The 13,721-nt window shown below is 42.2% G+C and overlaps 1 protein-coding gene across 3 annotated transcripts in view; it reads right to left on the reverse strand.

Annotated features, from left to right (window-relative positions):
• CCDC186 (coiled-coil domain containing 186) overlaps nt 1–8,720 on the reverse strand; it is a 35,071-nt gene extending 26,351 nt beyond the window's left edge. The window contains exon 1 of one of the 3 annotated variants that reach the window (XM_012574629.5): nt 8,557–8,720. The gene's annotated coding sequence lies outside the window, so the exon portion shown is untranslated. Of the gene's footprint in view, nt 1–8,525 lie in introns of all 3 variants that reach the window. The other 2 variants (XM_072931277.1, XM_072931276.1) reach the window with 2 other exon arrangements.
• Between the last annotated feature and the right edge of the window lie 5,001 nt (nt 8,721–13,721).

The following is a 13,721-nucleotide window of genomic DNA, read 5'->3' on the forward strand; positions in this document are numbered from 1 at the left end:
TCTAATTAGGAACACCACCTTTCCCAGCTCTAGCCTGCTATCCAGTGAGTACAGGCACATGCTGAGGCTCTGGTATGTTTTAATTCAACATCATGCCATTTCAAACTGCTTGTCTTTTCAATCCGCCTACTGAATGCAGACGTAATTCTTTCAAATCCCTGACTACAAAGGCCTTTCCTAAGCAGATGCAATAGTAACTAATTTCATAAAATGGATAGAATTTGACCCAAACTCTCAATACTTGGATTGTAAATATTCAAAAAGGAGGAAATTACTTTGTTTCAGACAATTTCAAAACACATGTGAGATGAAAGCTAAAGAAACACGTTAAATTATAACTATAGGAAACTTTCACTGAGGTGTGGCTGTCTAGAAAACTTCACTAACAACAAGGGAAAAAAAGAAAGCGTACCTTGTCACCTAGAAACTATCACAATGGGATTCTTTACAACAAACAGATTAAAGAATGACAGAAATGTGTGCCTGGGGTGGTTCTGTAAGCAGACTTAAGGTCAAGGTCCTGAGAAACAAAAATCACTGCTTCAAGAGGAAAAAGATATATATTTACACCTCAATGCCTAAAAATACTGCAGAGAGAGGGGCAAAAAAGAGCAGAAAGGAATAATGTTTCACAGGTGTGTGCATATATAAAACCTTGTTCAACCCAGGCTTGAAATCAAAGTGAAGAGCTTTGAGATAAGTGATTCTGAGGCACAAAACCTTCTCAAAGGGGAGTAACAAAAACTTAATACAGCAAATGCAGTTTACTGGATGCTAGACACATTCAACTGCACATTACGTAACACAATGGCCAGTAGCAGTCAATTATTTTAGCTCCTTTCAACAAGAAAGGGTTTTGCATCATCTTTGGGCAGATGTTTTCCACTCCTGGCTGCATTTGGGAATCATCTACTCTCCAAAAACAGTAGAAATGCAATACACAAAATTGTGAAAAAGCATTTCCACACCAGCTCAGACCATATATGCTCTTTACCGCTGGATTTGTAAAAAGCATCCAGACAGGTTTAATAGGATCTGAAATAAGTTCATTTTTAAACAGAAATACAGGTAGCTTTCCTCTTTCCATTTCATATCAGCCACAGGAGAGTACTCAAATTTCCTTTAGTAATGGACTAAAGTGTCAAAACTACTCAGAACTGCCATAGAGCTGTGATGCATTTCAGAGAGCAGGTGGGGGACAAGGAAAGGAGTGATGCTCCAGCAGTCACAGGCAGGTGACTCCAACACTCAGCAGTGTCCAAAGTACCACAGCCTGGCAAGCAGCTCAGTGACACAAAAACCTGGTGAGACCAACACAAGCAGCCCAAGTTCCCAGAAGTCCTCACTGCTCTTATACTGATGTCACCTCAGGACTTAGAGCTGCTTTGTCACTGCAGTGTGTACTGTAAACTTGCTAAGTTTACACTGCACACCTCTAAACAAAGTCCATGTATTTACAAGAAAAACCTATCTTGAAAATAAGGCCCTTGAAATTGCTTCAGAGCAATTCTCTTCATTCTGTAATTTGTGATCCATACTTCCTGGTTCTTTGTCAAGAACTGGATGATAAGTCACAAAATTGCTGCTGTTACTCTTTATTTTGTTTTCCAAGATGGTACATTCTGAAGATAAGTTCCACAGGAAATTCATCATAAAAATCCAAGCAAAAATCCTTAAGCAGTAGCTCCTTCAAACACTCTGCAACACTGACTATCCTTCCATATTGGTTCTGGTTCTTGTTCTTGAATTCTGCAGTTCAGGTGTATGGCAGCAAGCAGGAGAAGGGATGCTTGTCCTTTGGAGAGTTTCTTAAGGAGACAGCTAGAAAAGGGCTTTGTTAACAACCTCAGTGACAGCAAATAAAGACTTCTTTTCCCCAATAGCACCAAAACACTGGGCAGCACCACACAGCTCAAATAACCAGCTGTCTGTCCCAAGCACTGTTACTGCTCTCTGTAACACATTCCAACTGATTTTACAAACATCTCTGCTCTTCTGCACCCTCTCCAACTCAACCAAAAATGCCTGTTTATGGGTTTACAGAGATTTTTGTTTGCCAGCTGATGCCAGTGTTGTGGGAGCAAGAAGGGTAAAAATAGCTCCATTCTGATACTGAAGGTGCTGGATGCAGACATCTGTGAATCACTCCAGTTTCAGCAGAACTGAATTTAGGAAAGCAGACATACAGCTTGCCTACATATATAGAAAGTTGGGAGGTTTCTCTCTGCACAGCCCAGTACTAGACTAACAGCAGATTCCACAGCCCAGCTAAACCAGGTAGAAATTTAATGCTTTCACAATGACTGCCCTGTTTGTTCACCTGCAATACTTCAGAAACCAAAGTAGAGCACTGAAGCACCTGAAATTGTAGCTGGTCTAAACAGATACCAGGAACTGTTCACTTTTATTACTCTGGCTTTCTAACAGCCCTCCACTCAAGGGGCCTGTTCATTGATACATGCGATATCTGAAAAAAGAAATACTTTTAACTTAGCTGTACAATCTTTCAAAGATTTTGCAATAATAAAATAACAAAGGTTAAAAAGCCTTACACAAAAGCATTATCCTCATAGAATTTTAACTACAAAGAAAATACTGACTTTTTTTTCCTGTATCACCCAATAGCAAATTAACATGCAGTCACGTGAATTTGCAAGAGGAAATGATGTGCATTTTACAGTGATTTTGAAGATTCACACTTACACCTCAAGCCACATTGTAAATCATTCTTCCATTACTCCAGCCCTCCAGAGTTAAGGCTCTCAGCAACCTGCCCAGACACACCCGTGGACTGGACTCAGCTACAAATAAAATATCCACTATGTCTTACAGTGTTCTGTGTCTTGACCTGTAAAAGCACTGAGCACAAGTAGTTCCTCATCTTATCAACAACTTGGAGGTGAGCTGAGACTTCAGCTCTTCTGCTGGAATGGAATCTAACATTCACTTCACATGCAAGCAAGGACTGCCTTTTATTCAGTAATACTGAGCACTGTTTCAAAGCATACCTTTTTTCTGATTTGATTTAAAAAAATTCTTATAAGGATCAGCAATACCCTAAATTTATCCTGAAATAGCAGTTTTACATTTAACCCTTGGAAGTTGTTATTCAACAAGAATTATGATCTTAAAAAGGAGGCTAGTGTACATGCCAACCCAGAATCAATATATACTCCACCATTTAAGCTACTCTGCCTCCTACTCATTCACATTAATGAATATATAATATTAAATTCCAATCCACAGATTGATTTTTTATACATGGTTCATTACACTCAAGAATCCCATCTTGGAAGCACCTCTCTTAATGTAAGCAGCTACTGAAGCTCATAAAACAAATATAAATACATAATTTTACCATAAGCACATTTATCATTTGTAGTGCAATAATAGGTTGGTTGGTTTCCCAATCACTGCACTACAGACTAAAGGCTCTGCTAAAGAGATTTTTTTATACTGCCTTACATTTCCACTCATGCATCCATGAAATGAAGCGCCATATGACTGAAATGTCAACAATCAAAAGATTGAAATGTCAACAATCAGAAGACTTTCATGATAAAACACTGATGCTCATCAGAAGACCCCAGCAAAAGCTACACATGAGCACCATTTGCACAGTTCAGTTACAGACCCACTTCCCTCTTGCAGGTTCCTGAGCAACAAAAAGAGAGTACAAGTGCTTTAGCCAGTTCAATTGCAAATTCAAGAGTTAATGTGAGATGCAGTATAATCCAGTCTAACACCAGAGATGGACTTTGTATTTCAAAGACTTAACTAGGATTTATTGGCTGAAGAATACTGAAGAGAATAATGATTTGTAGAGTTTTCTTGACAAGTCACACACATATGAAGCAACCAGCAACCCAATGTAAAAAACCTTCACAAATGCCCCGGCATTTATTAGAAAGAACAAAATTTGCTTGAACAGTTTGTTCCACAAAGTTCCCTTTGTCTCCTTTAGCTATCATATTATAAAATATTCCATTAGCTATAATATTATAAAATATTCCATTAGAAACACAATCTTAGATGAATCACAACAGAAAAATAAAGTATTTTCTATTATCTTTAAAGACATTTACCTAAGCCAGAGATATTAAAGTAACCATTAACAGCCAGACATCTGTTAGAATCAGTTGCCATTTTAATTCCATTCCCAACCTATTACACTCAGGTAAGAGATGAACCTGTTAGACAGTTTATGTGCCACCATGTGTATAATGACAAGCCAACAAGATTACTGAAGAATAACTCTGGGGTATGAAAACATTTCTAGCTTCTTACAGTTGTGTTGTTTATTGCAAAACCCAAAATGCCTCTCTTCAAGAACTTTTCACATCTTTACTATACAATAATAATTACTTAAGCAAATTAAAATGCTTTTCCAAGTCAGTACCAACTTGTCATTTCATCAGAACTCTTGGTAAGAATTTTACATGATAACAAGACTAAAAACAAGATTGAAGAGAAATTTTATAGCTTGTTTTAGCTCACTGTAATCCCAATAATACTTTTATCTAAACTAAACTGGACAGACTGACTACACCTTTCTACTTGTTGGGTGAAGTTTTTGGTTTCTCTTTCCTAAGGCTACTTCTTCCATAGCTACTGTCTACTAGTCAACACAGTGATCAACAAAACACACTTTCCTGTTGTTTCCAGTTAATACCCAGCTTACCTGTGTTTTGCATGGTATCTTTCACAAGAACTCTGTCACAAATGGCTTTCTCAGACTAAGCTTTACATCATCAGGTAACACTGCAAAAGAGTGAAGCTCAAGTGCTAGAGATAACTCTGTTTTCAACTGAAGTTTGTTTAAAAAAAAAGGATTCTGCTAAGGAAGTTCTGGTTTACATAAGATACAAAATGCAGCTCTGCTGTATAGCAGCTGTGTAGAGAGACAAAACAAAGATTTGAACTAAATTGAAAGGGACTGGGGTAAAAAGATCCAAAAAACCAGATATTTTACATAATCTAATGTGAGATGAATTTCAAACTCCTTACGGCTTCAGGTTTATGTATTTGCTTACAATTCTACATCCAACATTAACCAGAGCAGCAAGCCACCCAAGTTATGAAACAGACTAAAAGGAGATGAATTGGATTGGACAGCATCACACAGCCTACGAAAAAGAGAGAATTCTTAAGCTGAAGAAGAGATGATGCTGATCACCACTGCTTGTACTCTATACAAAAAAGAGGATGGCTACAAGGTCTCACACACTGTCAGCCATCCTGTAGTTACAGACAGCACATATAGGAAGTAAAAGAAACATGCCAGAGTCCCACCCACACTAGGTGTCCCAATATTAATTCACTTTTGCCCAAATCATACAGAAGTGAAAAGCTGGCTGTACACTGGGACATGAAGTCCTCCAGCCCAGGCAGAACTTGACACCGCTTCTGACTCAACTCACTTGAATGCTTTGATGTATGTGCTTGAAGAGAAGGAGTGGAACAGTGACTATACACAGTGGGTACTCACAGGATTTCCTTGTTTTTATCAGTTTAACACTTCAACTCAATTATTCTTCTCAGGTTTTTAATATGACTTCATTAAACACCAATGGCAGTGCCAAGGTGCAAAGCTCAGCATTTCTATCAATTCTTTGAACAGAAGACAAGTGCTTTAGAAGACAAGGTTTACTCAAACTTTGTATTTGCTTTCCTTTACTTACATCACAAGTTAGACAGTTGAACAGAAATGTACCATTCCTTTAAGGCAGCACCAGCTTTTCTGTCGAACTTATGCACATGGTTAATATTATGGTCATATTAACTCCATATCTGGAGTCAACAGCACAACTCCAAAATAAAGTTCATCAGTTAAGGTTTAACAAGTGAGGCTGGATTTGCTCCCATCATAACACAAGTCATGGGGTACACCTTGAGAGTGTTATTTTTTGTCATAGGAGCCCCAGCACTGGAAGCTCATATATCAGGGGAAAACAAGACCTTAGCAACAGCATCCTTTTACCATGAGCATCACATGAGGCTTGGATACTTCAGGGTTTACACACAGACTTGCAATCTTCTGTGTGTCTTCAGCACAGAAAAACTCTTACCCCTCCAAGTCAATAAAATGAATCTCTACTTCAGCAACCAACGAGTGCAATGCCAGCAACAGCACTACTGACACCTTTCAGGTTTTAGCACCCTGCCTTCAGCTCTGCCTACAACACAGCCAGGAGCAGCTCTGTCCTTACTAGAACCCTGTTTGCATTCACCTTCTGACACTGATAACATCACCTGTGCAAAGAAGAATGTCTTAAGAGAGCGGAAGAAATCAAATTTATGACTGAGTACACAGCCTGGACAAAGCACACATTCTGTGACAGCTCTTCTACACCTATACCAGAGCCATAACTCTTGTTCACACTACAGAAGCCAGAGCTCTGGCAGACCTTCTTACAAACCTGTAGTGTCACGGCATTGGTAAGATATGGATCTTGGCATATTTGGCACTGGAGATTGCAGCACGTTTGCTTTCAATGGCTCTTTTCAAATGTTCTTTCCAGAACACATAAAAAGCTGTAAAATTCCAGCCATGGAATTACTGTCTGTATGGTCACTCAATATGAAAAACACCATTTGGGGGGATAGCAGAGTTCTACTGTTTTCAAACCTGACTTCCCTAGAGTTTCTCCAGTATCCCTGAAAACAAATAAGTAAACACTTCAATCCTTTAGGGTGTCAAAAAGTCAACTGTGAGCTCTACAGAAGACTGACTTCTGTTAATTAATTTCAGAGGTAGTATTATAGACAACATTATTACAGTATCAGTATTCCATGTACTTCTTTAAATTAGGGTCATGATTTTCCCCTCTATTCTGACATTGATTTCTGATGAGATTTTTTTTTTTTTTTCACCCTCAATTTGAGGCAGCAGGTCTTGGACTAGAACTCAAAGGTAAGTATTATCCATTAGGCTATCCAATATTTCTTTGGCAATTGGAAAATAAGTTCAGAACAAGTCAGCCCAGAACTAAGTACAGAATATTGCTTCCTGAAGCCCACATCTACTAATTTAACATGCCTAAAAACATGATTAAATTCAGAAACACATTGCCTTTCTATGTTTCATAGCTCTTTTAAAAGCTTGCTTCAGGAAATTCAGTATTAGATTCAGATAGCATTAAGCAACAGAGCTGCTAATTAGAACCAAATTAACCACTCTCTGTATTTGGTTCCTCAGTCCTTTTCTCAACAGTTTGAAACAGCGAACCTCACAATGGCAACAGACATCTGCCAACAACTCCAAATTGAAGAGGAGTGTGATCCTATAAAATGACAGGAAAATACTGTTTTAAAACCAGCTAAGAACAGATGATTGAAGATTTCAGAAAGAGCAAGTCAATATACAACTAGTTCTTTTTTTTTAATAAAACAAATGGTATTTCAAATGACATCTAACAGCCTCCTGAAACATCATCATACTTTCAATTTCTCATATCTCCAGAGCTTAACCATCTACTCCCTAAAGTAAAGTGCCTAAGCATTCATAGCAGGCAGTGGTTACATTTCCTTGCTCATAGAGAATCACAGCTGTGGCTTACCGTTTCACCTATTTCTTGATAAAACAAAACATACTAGGACAGCAGCCATACCTGGATTTTTAGTGTATTCTGCTTGCAACGTTTTAACTTCTAAAAAGCAGTTCTGCAAGAAGATAAAGCAAAACAGCACTAAAGCTGGAATGCCATACTTCTCATCTTCACAGAGCTCAATTCCCTAAGCAATCCTCTGCACAGAATCTCACTGGAAGTATACATGTATCAGACTCACCTGTGCAGACTATTTTCTGGGACAAGAGCCAAAATCTGCAAACCTACATCATAATCATTTTGCTTTCTTTCAAAGTCTTTCTTTCAAACCTAGAAGGGCAGGCAGCTTTTACAAATACCATCCGCAAAAACAAGGACATATACCGTACTGCAACACCACAGCCGGCTGTAAAAAATAACCTTCATAACAGCTGCTGGACTGTGTTATGGAACTATTTACCCATCCAGCAAAGCCAAGACGCAACCAGTGAAACAGCACAAGCTGATTAATAATACAGAAAAGAAAGCTGTACAGAAACAAAGAGATGCGAGCCAGCACAGCAGCCTGCGCTGCCGGCTCGGAGTCCTGATCAGGAAGGCAGTGCTGTGGCAGGACCTCAGCCCGGCCCTGCTGTCACCTCGCTCCCTCCTCCGCCGCCTCGCCCACGGCCCTGGTGCCACCTCTGCCAGCCCAGCGCCCGCACCTGACAGGGAGAGCCCCTCGCCACCCGGGGAATCCTGCCTGCCTTCCTGCCGTCCTTCCCCCGCCCCCGCGTTTATCCCACTGACGGTGAAGCGGATCAGCGGCCCGCGGCGCCTCCCGGACCGCCGGGCAGCGCCCGTCCCGTCCCGTCCCGTCCCGCCAAGCGCCCTCGGCCGCCCCGCGCCGGTCCCTCCAGTATCCCGGCAGTGCCCGTGCGGCTGGGGGACGCCGGCAGTGCCAAGGCACCGGCTCCGAGCACCCACCCACCCGCCCACTCACCCGCCCTTGCTGCGGCTCGGCGCTCACCCGGTCGCTACGCGGGCGGCAGGAGCGGCGGCAGCGCGGCCATGGCGGGCGCAGCGCGGTCCCGCTCCCCGCGGCCGCCCGGCCCGGCCCGGCCCGGCCCGGCGCGCTGACACATCAACAAAGATGGCGGCGGCGGGCGGGGCCCGGCGGCGGGGGCGGCACCGGGCAGCCCCGGGCGGCGAAGCCGGCCCAGCCCCGCGGGGCCGCGGCTGCTGCTGCTCCTGCCGCTCCTGCGCTGCCGCTCGGGATGGGCCGGGGGCGGACGGGCCATCGCGGCAGCCGCCGGGACCAGCCGGTGACGCGGGACTCCCCCCGCCCTCGTGCTGCCGCCGCCTTCCCCCCCGCGCCGCCGACAGCCCGCGATCCACTGACGGCGCTAAAAGCTGCGAGCGGCTGCATGTAGGGCATAATGCCGCGGTATTAGTGCACTCGGCGCCAGGGGACAGTCAGGGTGGACATTCGGAGGAATTCCTTCGCAGGAAGGGCGATCAGACACTGGAACGGGCGGCCCGGGGAGGTGGTGGAGTCACCGTCCCTGAGGTGCTCGAGGAGAGCCTGGACGTGGCGCTCATGCCGTGCTGTGGTTCGCATGGTGTTGGGTCACAGGCTGGACTCCGTGCTCCCAGAAGTGTTTTCCAACCTAATTATTCTGTGATTACACACAAGATAATTTCAGGCATGCGTCTATATATTGTTTCAATCTGGATGTTTTTTTTTTTTTCTTCTTCTTATTTAAACGTATGATTATGTTAACAAGGGATCTCATGTCCGACATTTCATGGCACTATCTAAACTCACAGCCCTGAGCAGCTGCTTTACAGGAGGGATTCTTCACCCCAGCAGTCTTCAGAGAGCTGGTTATGAAGATTCCGCTTTTTGCAAGATCCAGTGCACAAGTAATGACAAATAGAATCTTCTCCCTTAAGTAAACAGCATCTCGTTCTCCGTAACCAACCCCTCCACATTATGTCAAAACCCTTTGCACCTACATGTCATGCAAGAGTCAATCCAGTAATGTTAATAACAGCTTCACTTAGCCCCTGCTGGGACTTCATTCCTTATTCTGATTGGATTTAAAAAAAAAAAGTGAAAATGTTACTGGGCATCAAAAATCTGAACTGCATTTCAGTGCTGGGACCAGCAGTTTGTCAGTGGAACACAAAGCTTTTTGGAATCTGTAGCATGGCATGAATGCCATTTTATTTAATAAAAAAGAAATTGAAAAAATACCTTAGCAGACAAGCTGCTGAGTGAAAGCAGTTGTATTTGCTATAGCAGCTCAGCTAAAATGAGCATTGGCAGCTCTCCTGAAGTAATATCTTAAACATAGCAATAGAAAAGCAAGTTAGAATTACTGAATAATTCAGGTTGGAAGGGACCTCGGTAAATTATGTAGTCCAATCCCCTACTCAAAGCAAGCCTAACTTTGATGTTAGATCAGATTGTTGCTTTATTTTGACTAATTTATTTTTATATACATGTAAAAGCATACACATACCTACATGTATGAAAACATCACTTACCCAATGATGCAGTGATGATTTCTTCAGTTTGTATAATGGATGACCTTCAAAGTAGAATGTGCTGCATAACTTCACTTACAAACATTCATTGAGAGAGTCATTTCAGGGCAAGTTCTTTTTCTCCATATTCTTTCTAGGCATTTGGAATTTCAGAGCTGCAACTGCAAATTTGAGGGTCCTAGAAAATGCTCCTTGAAACCTGTAATTTAACCCCAGCCAGCAACTTGGCCCCACAAAGCTGCTGGCTCACTCCCCTCTCTAGCAGGGCAGAAGAGAGAACTGGAAGACTCAAACTTGTGGGTCGAGACAAAGACAGTTTATTGTGACAGAAAATAGAATAATAATAATGATAATATATACAAACCCAGTGATACACAATGCAATTTTTCACCACTTACTGACTGACACTCAGACAGTTCCCAAGCTCTTCCCTGGTCAGCTATTCCTCAGTTGATGTGCTGAGGATGATGCCATTTGGTATGAAATAATCTTTGGCCAGCTGGGATCTGCTGTCCCAGCTGTGTTCCCCCGCCCCACCCCAGCTTCTTGCTGGCAGGGTAGGAGAAGCTGAAAAGTCCTTGACAATAGTGTAAACACTATTTAGAAACAATTAAAAACATTAGCGTGTTATCAACATTGTTCTCATCCCAAATCCAAAGCACAGCTCTGTACCAGCTACTAGGATGAAAATTAACTCTATCCCAGCTGAAACCAGGACAAAACATTTTAACTGATCCTTAAGCACAACAGTGGGATCTTAGGAAAAAAAAACAATCTGTAAACCTTTCAGTGCCATCATAACTATAAATCTTTCAATGTCCATTATTCTGGAAAAGATAATACTGCTTCAGGTAATTAAGCAATGTCCTAGCCATCACCTCTAAGCAGCAAACAAGTCAGTCATATGTCTTTAAAAACATTAAGTTGAAAGCACGAATGGCAGTAGGTGGCAGAGAACGCTCATGCCCTAAACTTTAACCTCCAAATAACACTTTAAAGGCAAGTGTCTAGCCCTTGCTTTGCTCAAATTATACTGTGCATTCCATCTTTCTAAAAATACATAAAAAAATCAGGTGTGAAAAAGTGATAAGTAAAAATTGTCTCTTTTCAGAAAGCAGTGCCATGCAACAGTCACTTCCTAATTGCCATGCAGCACAAGTCTAAGCTTTGCTTTCAGAAAGAGTTCTTTGCCACTACTGCTGCTGTTCTGCAGCTGAGCTGCAAAGTTCACACTGCTGCTCTGTAACACAGTCACTTCAGTGCCCAAATGCTTCTTTTCTTATTTGGTCTTCTGGTTATTCAAATCAAAATGCAAAGACATCAGTATATTCTGGCCCCATTCTTTTTAAGATTTGTGCTTTTTACCTTGCTGTACACTTTGTCTGCTTTCACACTGATGTTACCTGTATGTGCATAGTGTGTTCCAACACACCTGGCAGAATTTAATCTGATTTTTGCCTTTTATTCTGGGCATTTTTTTAGAGAAGTATTAAAATCAGGTTAAGGAAATAGAGCCTGGTTAGTGGAGTTCTTCATTAAAGACAGAAGAAAAGGATTTTTTTGTACTCAGCTGAACTCCCCATAGCTCTAGTGCCAGAACTGATGCTGACAGTTCTGACTCTTGTAATACTTATGCTTAAACCACATTTTCATGTGAAGAGTATCTTATCCCCAGGAGGCAGCCACAGATACTTAGGGAATGATAATGACAGGTCACAGAGTCCTTCCCCAAACCACTTTCATGGTGTTAAATCAGAATGAATTACTGTACCTCTTAATTAGCCAGCCATAGCTTTTATTAGGCATGTACAAATGCTGAGGAAAACAATTCCTGAGCGAGAGAACTTGCCATCTGAAAGACAGACAGTCCTACACAACAGACTTGTCTGCTGCAGACAAGCTCTGCATTGCAGAGGCAGAAGCAGAATTTGGCCCACATATTCAAAAGGTAGTTCTGGTTTTTGGATTATGCTTTATTATATAAGAAAATGGAAAGGAAGTGTTTATCTAATTGCTCAGTTTCCAGATGACATTTGTTAATTATCCAGAGTATTTCTACAGCTTTGCCCACTGAAAGGACTTACAAAGCTATTTCTTCTCCTTCAGCTAAAGAAGTGTTAGCAACTCCACTTTAAGGGAGAACAATGAGGTGGCTCAAACAGCAGATGTCCTGAGTGATACCCCACACTCCTCTGAGACCACTGGTGGCAAAGGACCATGTCTGGCACTGCCGAGGAGGAGCAGGCAGCAGAGTCCAGCTTGCCCAAATCCCATCTTCTGTATTTGTCAGAGGGTTGGTCTGTTGAATGTAATTACTTTGGGCTGAATTGATTCCTCCATTTCCCATCATGGCAAAATTACACAACGAGTTATTATTTTCTTCATTGGGAACCATTTTCATTGTGTAGCTATTTTATTCTGAGCAAGCACAGTTTGTCAGGGGTGTTCAGGGAGCACCATTCACAAAGCCCCATCTTCCCTCCATGTGTCAGGTAAGGACAGCATCTCTGCTGAAGCTGCTTGCCATCACCATCACATCTGATCTATACATGGCAAACCCCAAGTGGGACTGTGATCATTCAAGTGCTCTGAGCAAGTTACAGCTGGAAAAAATTATGTTCATTACATGTTGTCTGTGCATGTAGCACAGTGGTGTCTCAGAGGGTTCCTAGGCATTTATATCCTGCAGCTAGTGACACACTGGTACAGTTATTACAGAACCTACACGTAGGTAAGCCCAAAGCTCTTGCTAACAATTGCAGGCAAGCAAGCAGCAGGCACACCAGCCTCATGCAGCTCCTGGGATGGCGATCCTGATCAGCCTCTGTGCTAAGAGCACTCTCCTCAGTTACCTCTGACACTCAGTTACCCTGCAGGGAGGCCTGGACAGGCTGGAAGAGTGAGCTAACAAGAACCTTATTAAGTTCAACAGGGTCAAGTGTAATGTATCATATATCTCTGGTGCCTCTCCAGTCTATCCATCTCTGTTATATAGCAGGGACCAAAAGTGAGCACATCCTTTCAGGTGTAGCCTGGCAAACACTGCATGGGGCAAATACTCCTTTATCTGTGCCCTTGTGGATGCAAATACTTCTAAGAGAAGTATTTCTTAGTGCCTTACTGGTATTAGTTCTTCCTAGGCATGATGATTACTGGGTTAATCTTAGGGACAGAGGAACAAGGGGCAGGGAGATGATGAAGGCTGTATGATCATGATCACCCTGTGTCCCCACAATCTCCCACATACAGGTGTGCCTACTCTGATTGCAATGTTGAGCAATTTGAGACATGGGTTTCCACAAATCCCACCAAATCCCACCTAATTTTCCTTCTTGTTCTAAGAGCAGCTCTAATCCACTCAGCTTTGCTCAGGCTGGAGCTGGGGACTGTAGGTTCATGTGAGCCAGGAAGTCTTTCCTCTGACTTTAGTAGGTGGTATCTAAACCACAGAGAGAAAACTCAGCAGCGCTCAGATGTGTTGTTCACTTTTCTTTTGAGAATGCTTAGTTTGGCAGACAGGATCCTAGACTTAAATACAGATAATTTAGACTGAAATGCTGTCACAGCCAGATGCCAAATGACTTAAGGCAAAATAGTTATGCTTCAGCTACCTCTCTGTGCACAGTGATAATTATTCCCTGC

This window comes from Taeniopygia guttata, chromosome 6 (assembly GCF_048771995.1).
Source record: "Taeniopygia guttata chromosome 6, bTaeGut7.mat, whole genome shotgun sequence".
NCBI classification, from domain to species: Eukaryota; Metazoa; Chordata; class Aves; order Passeriformes; family Estrildidae; genus Taeniopygia; species Taeniopygia guttata.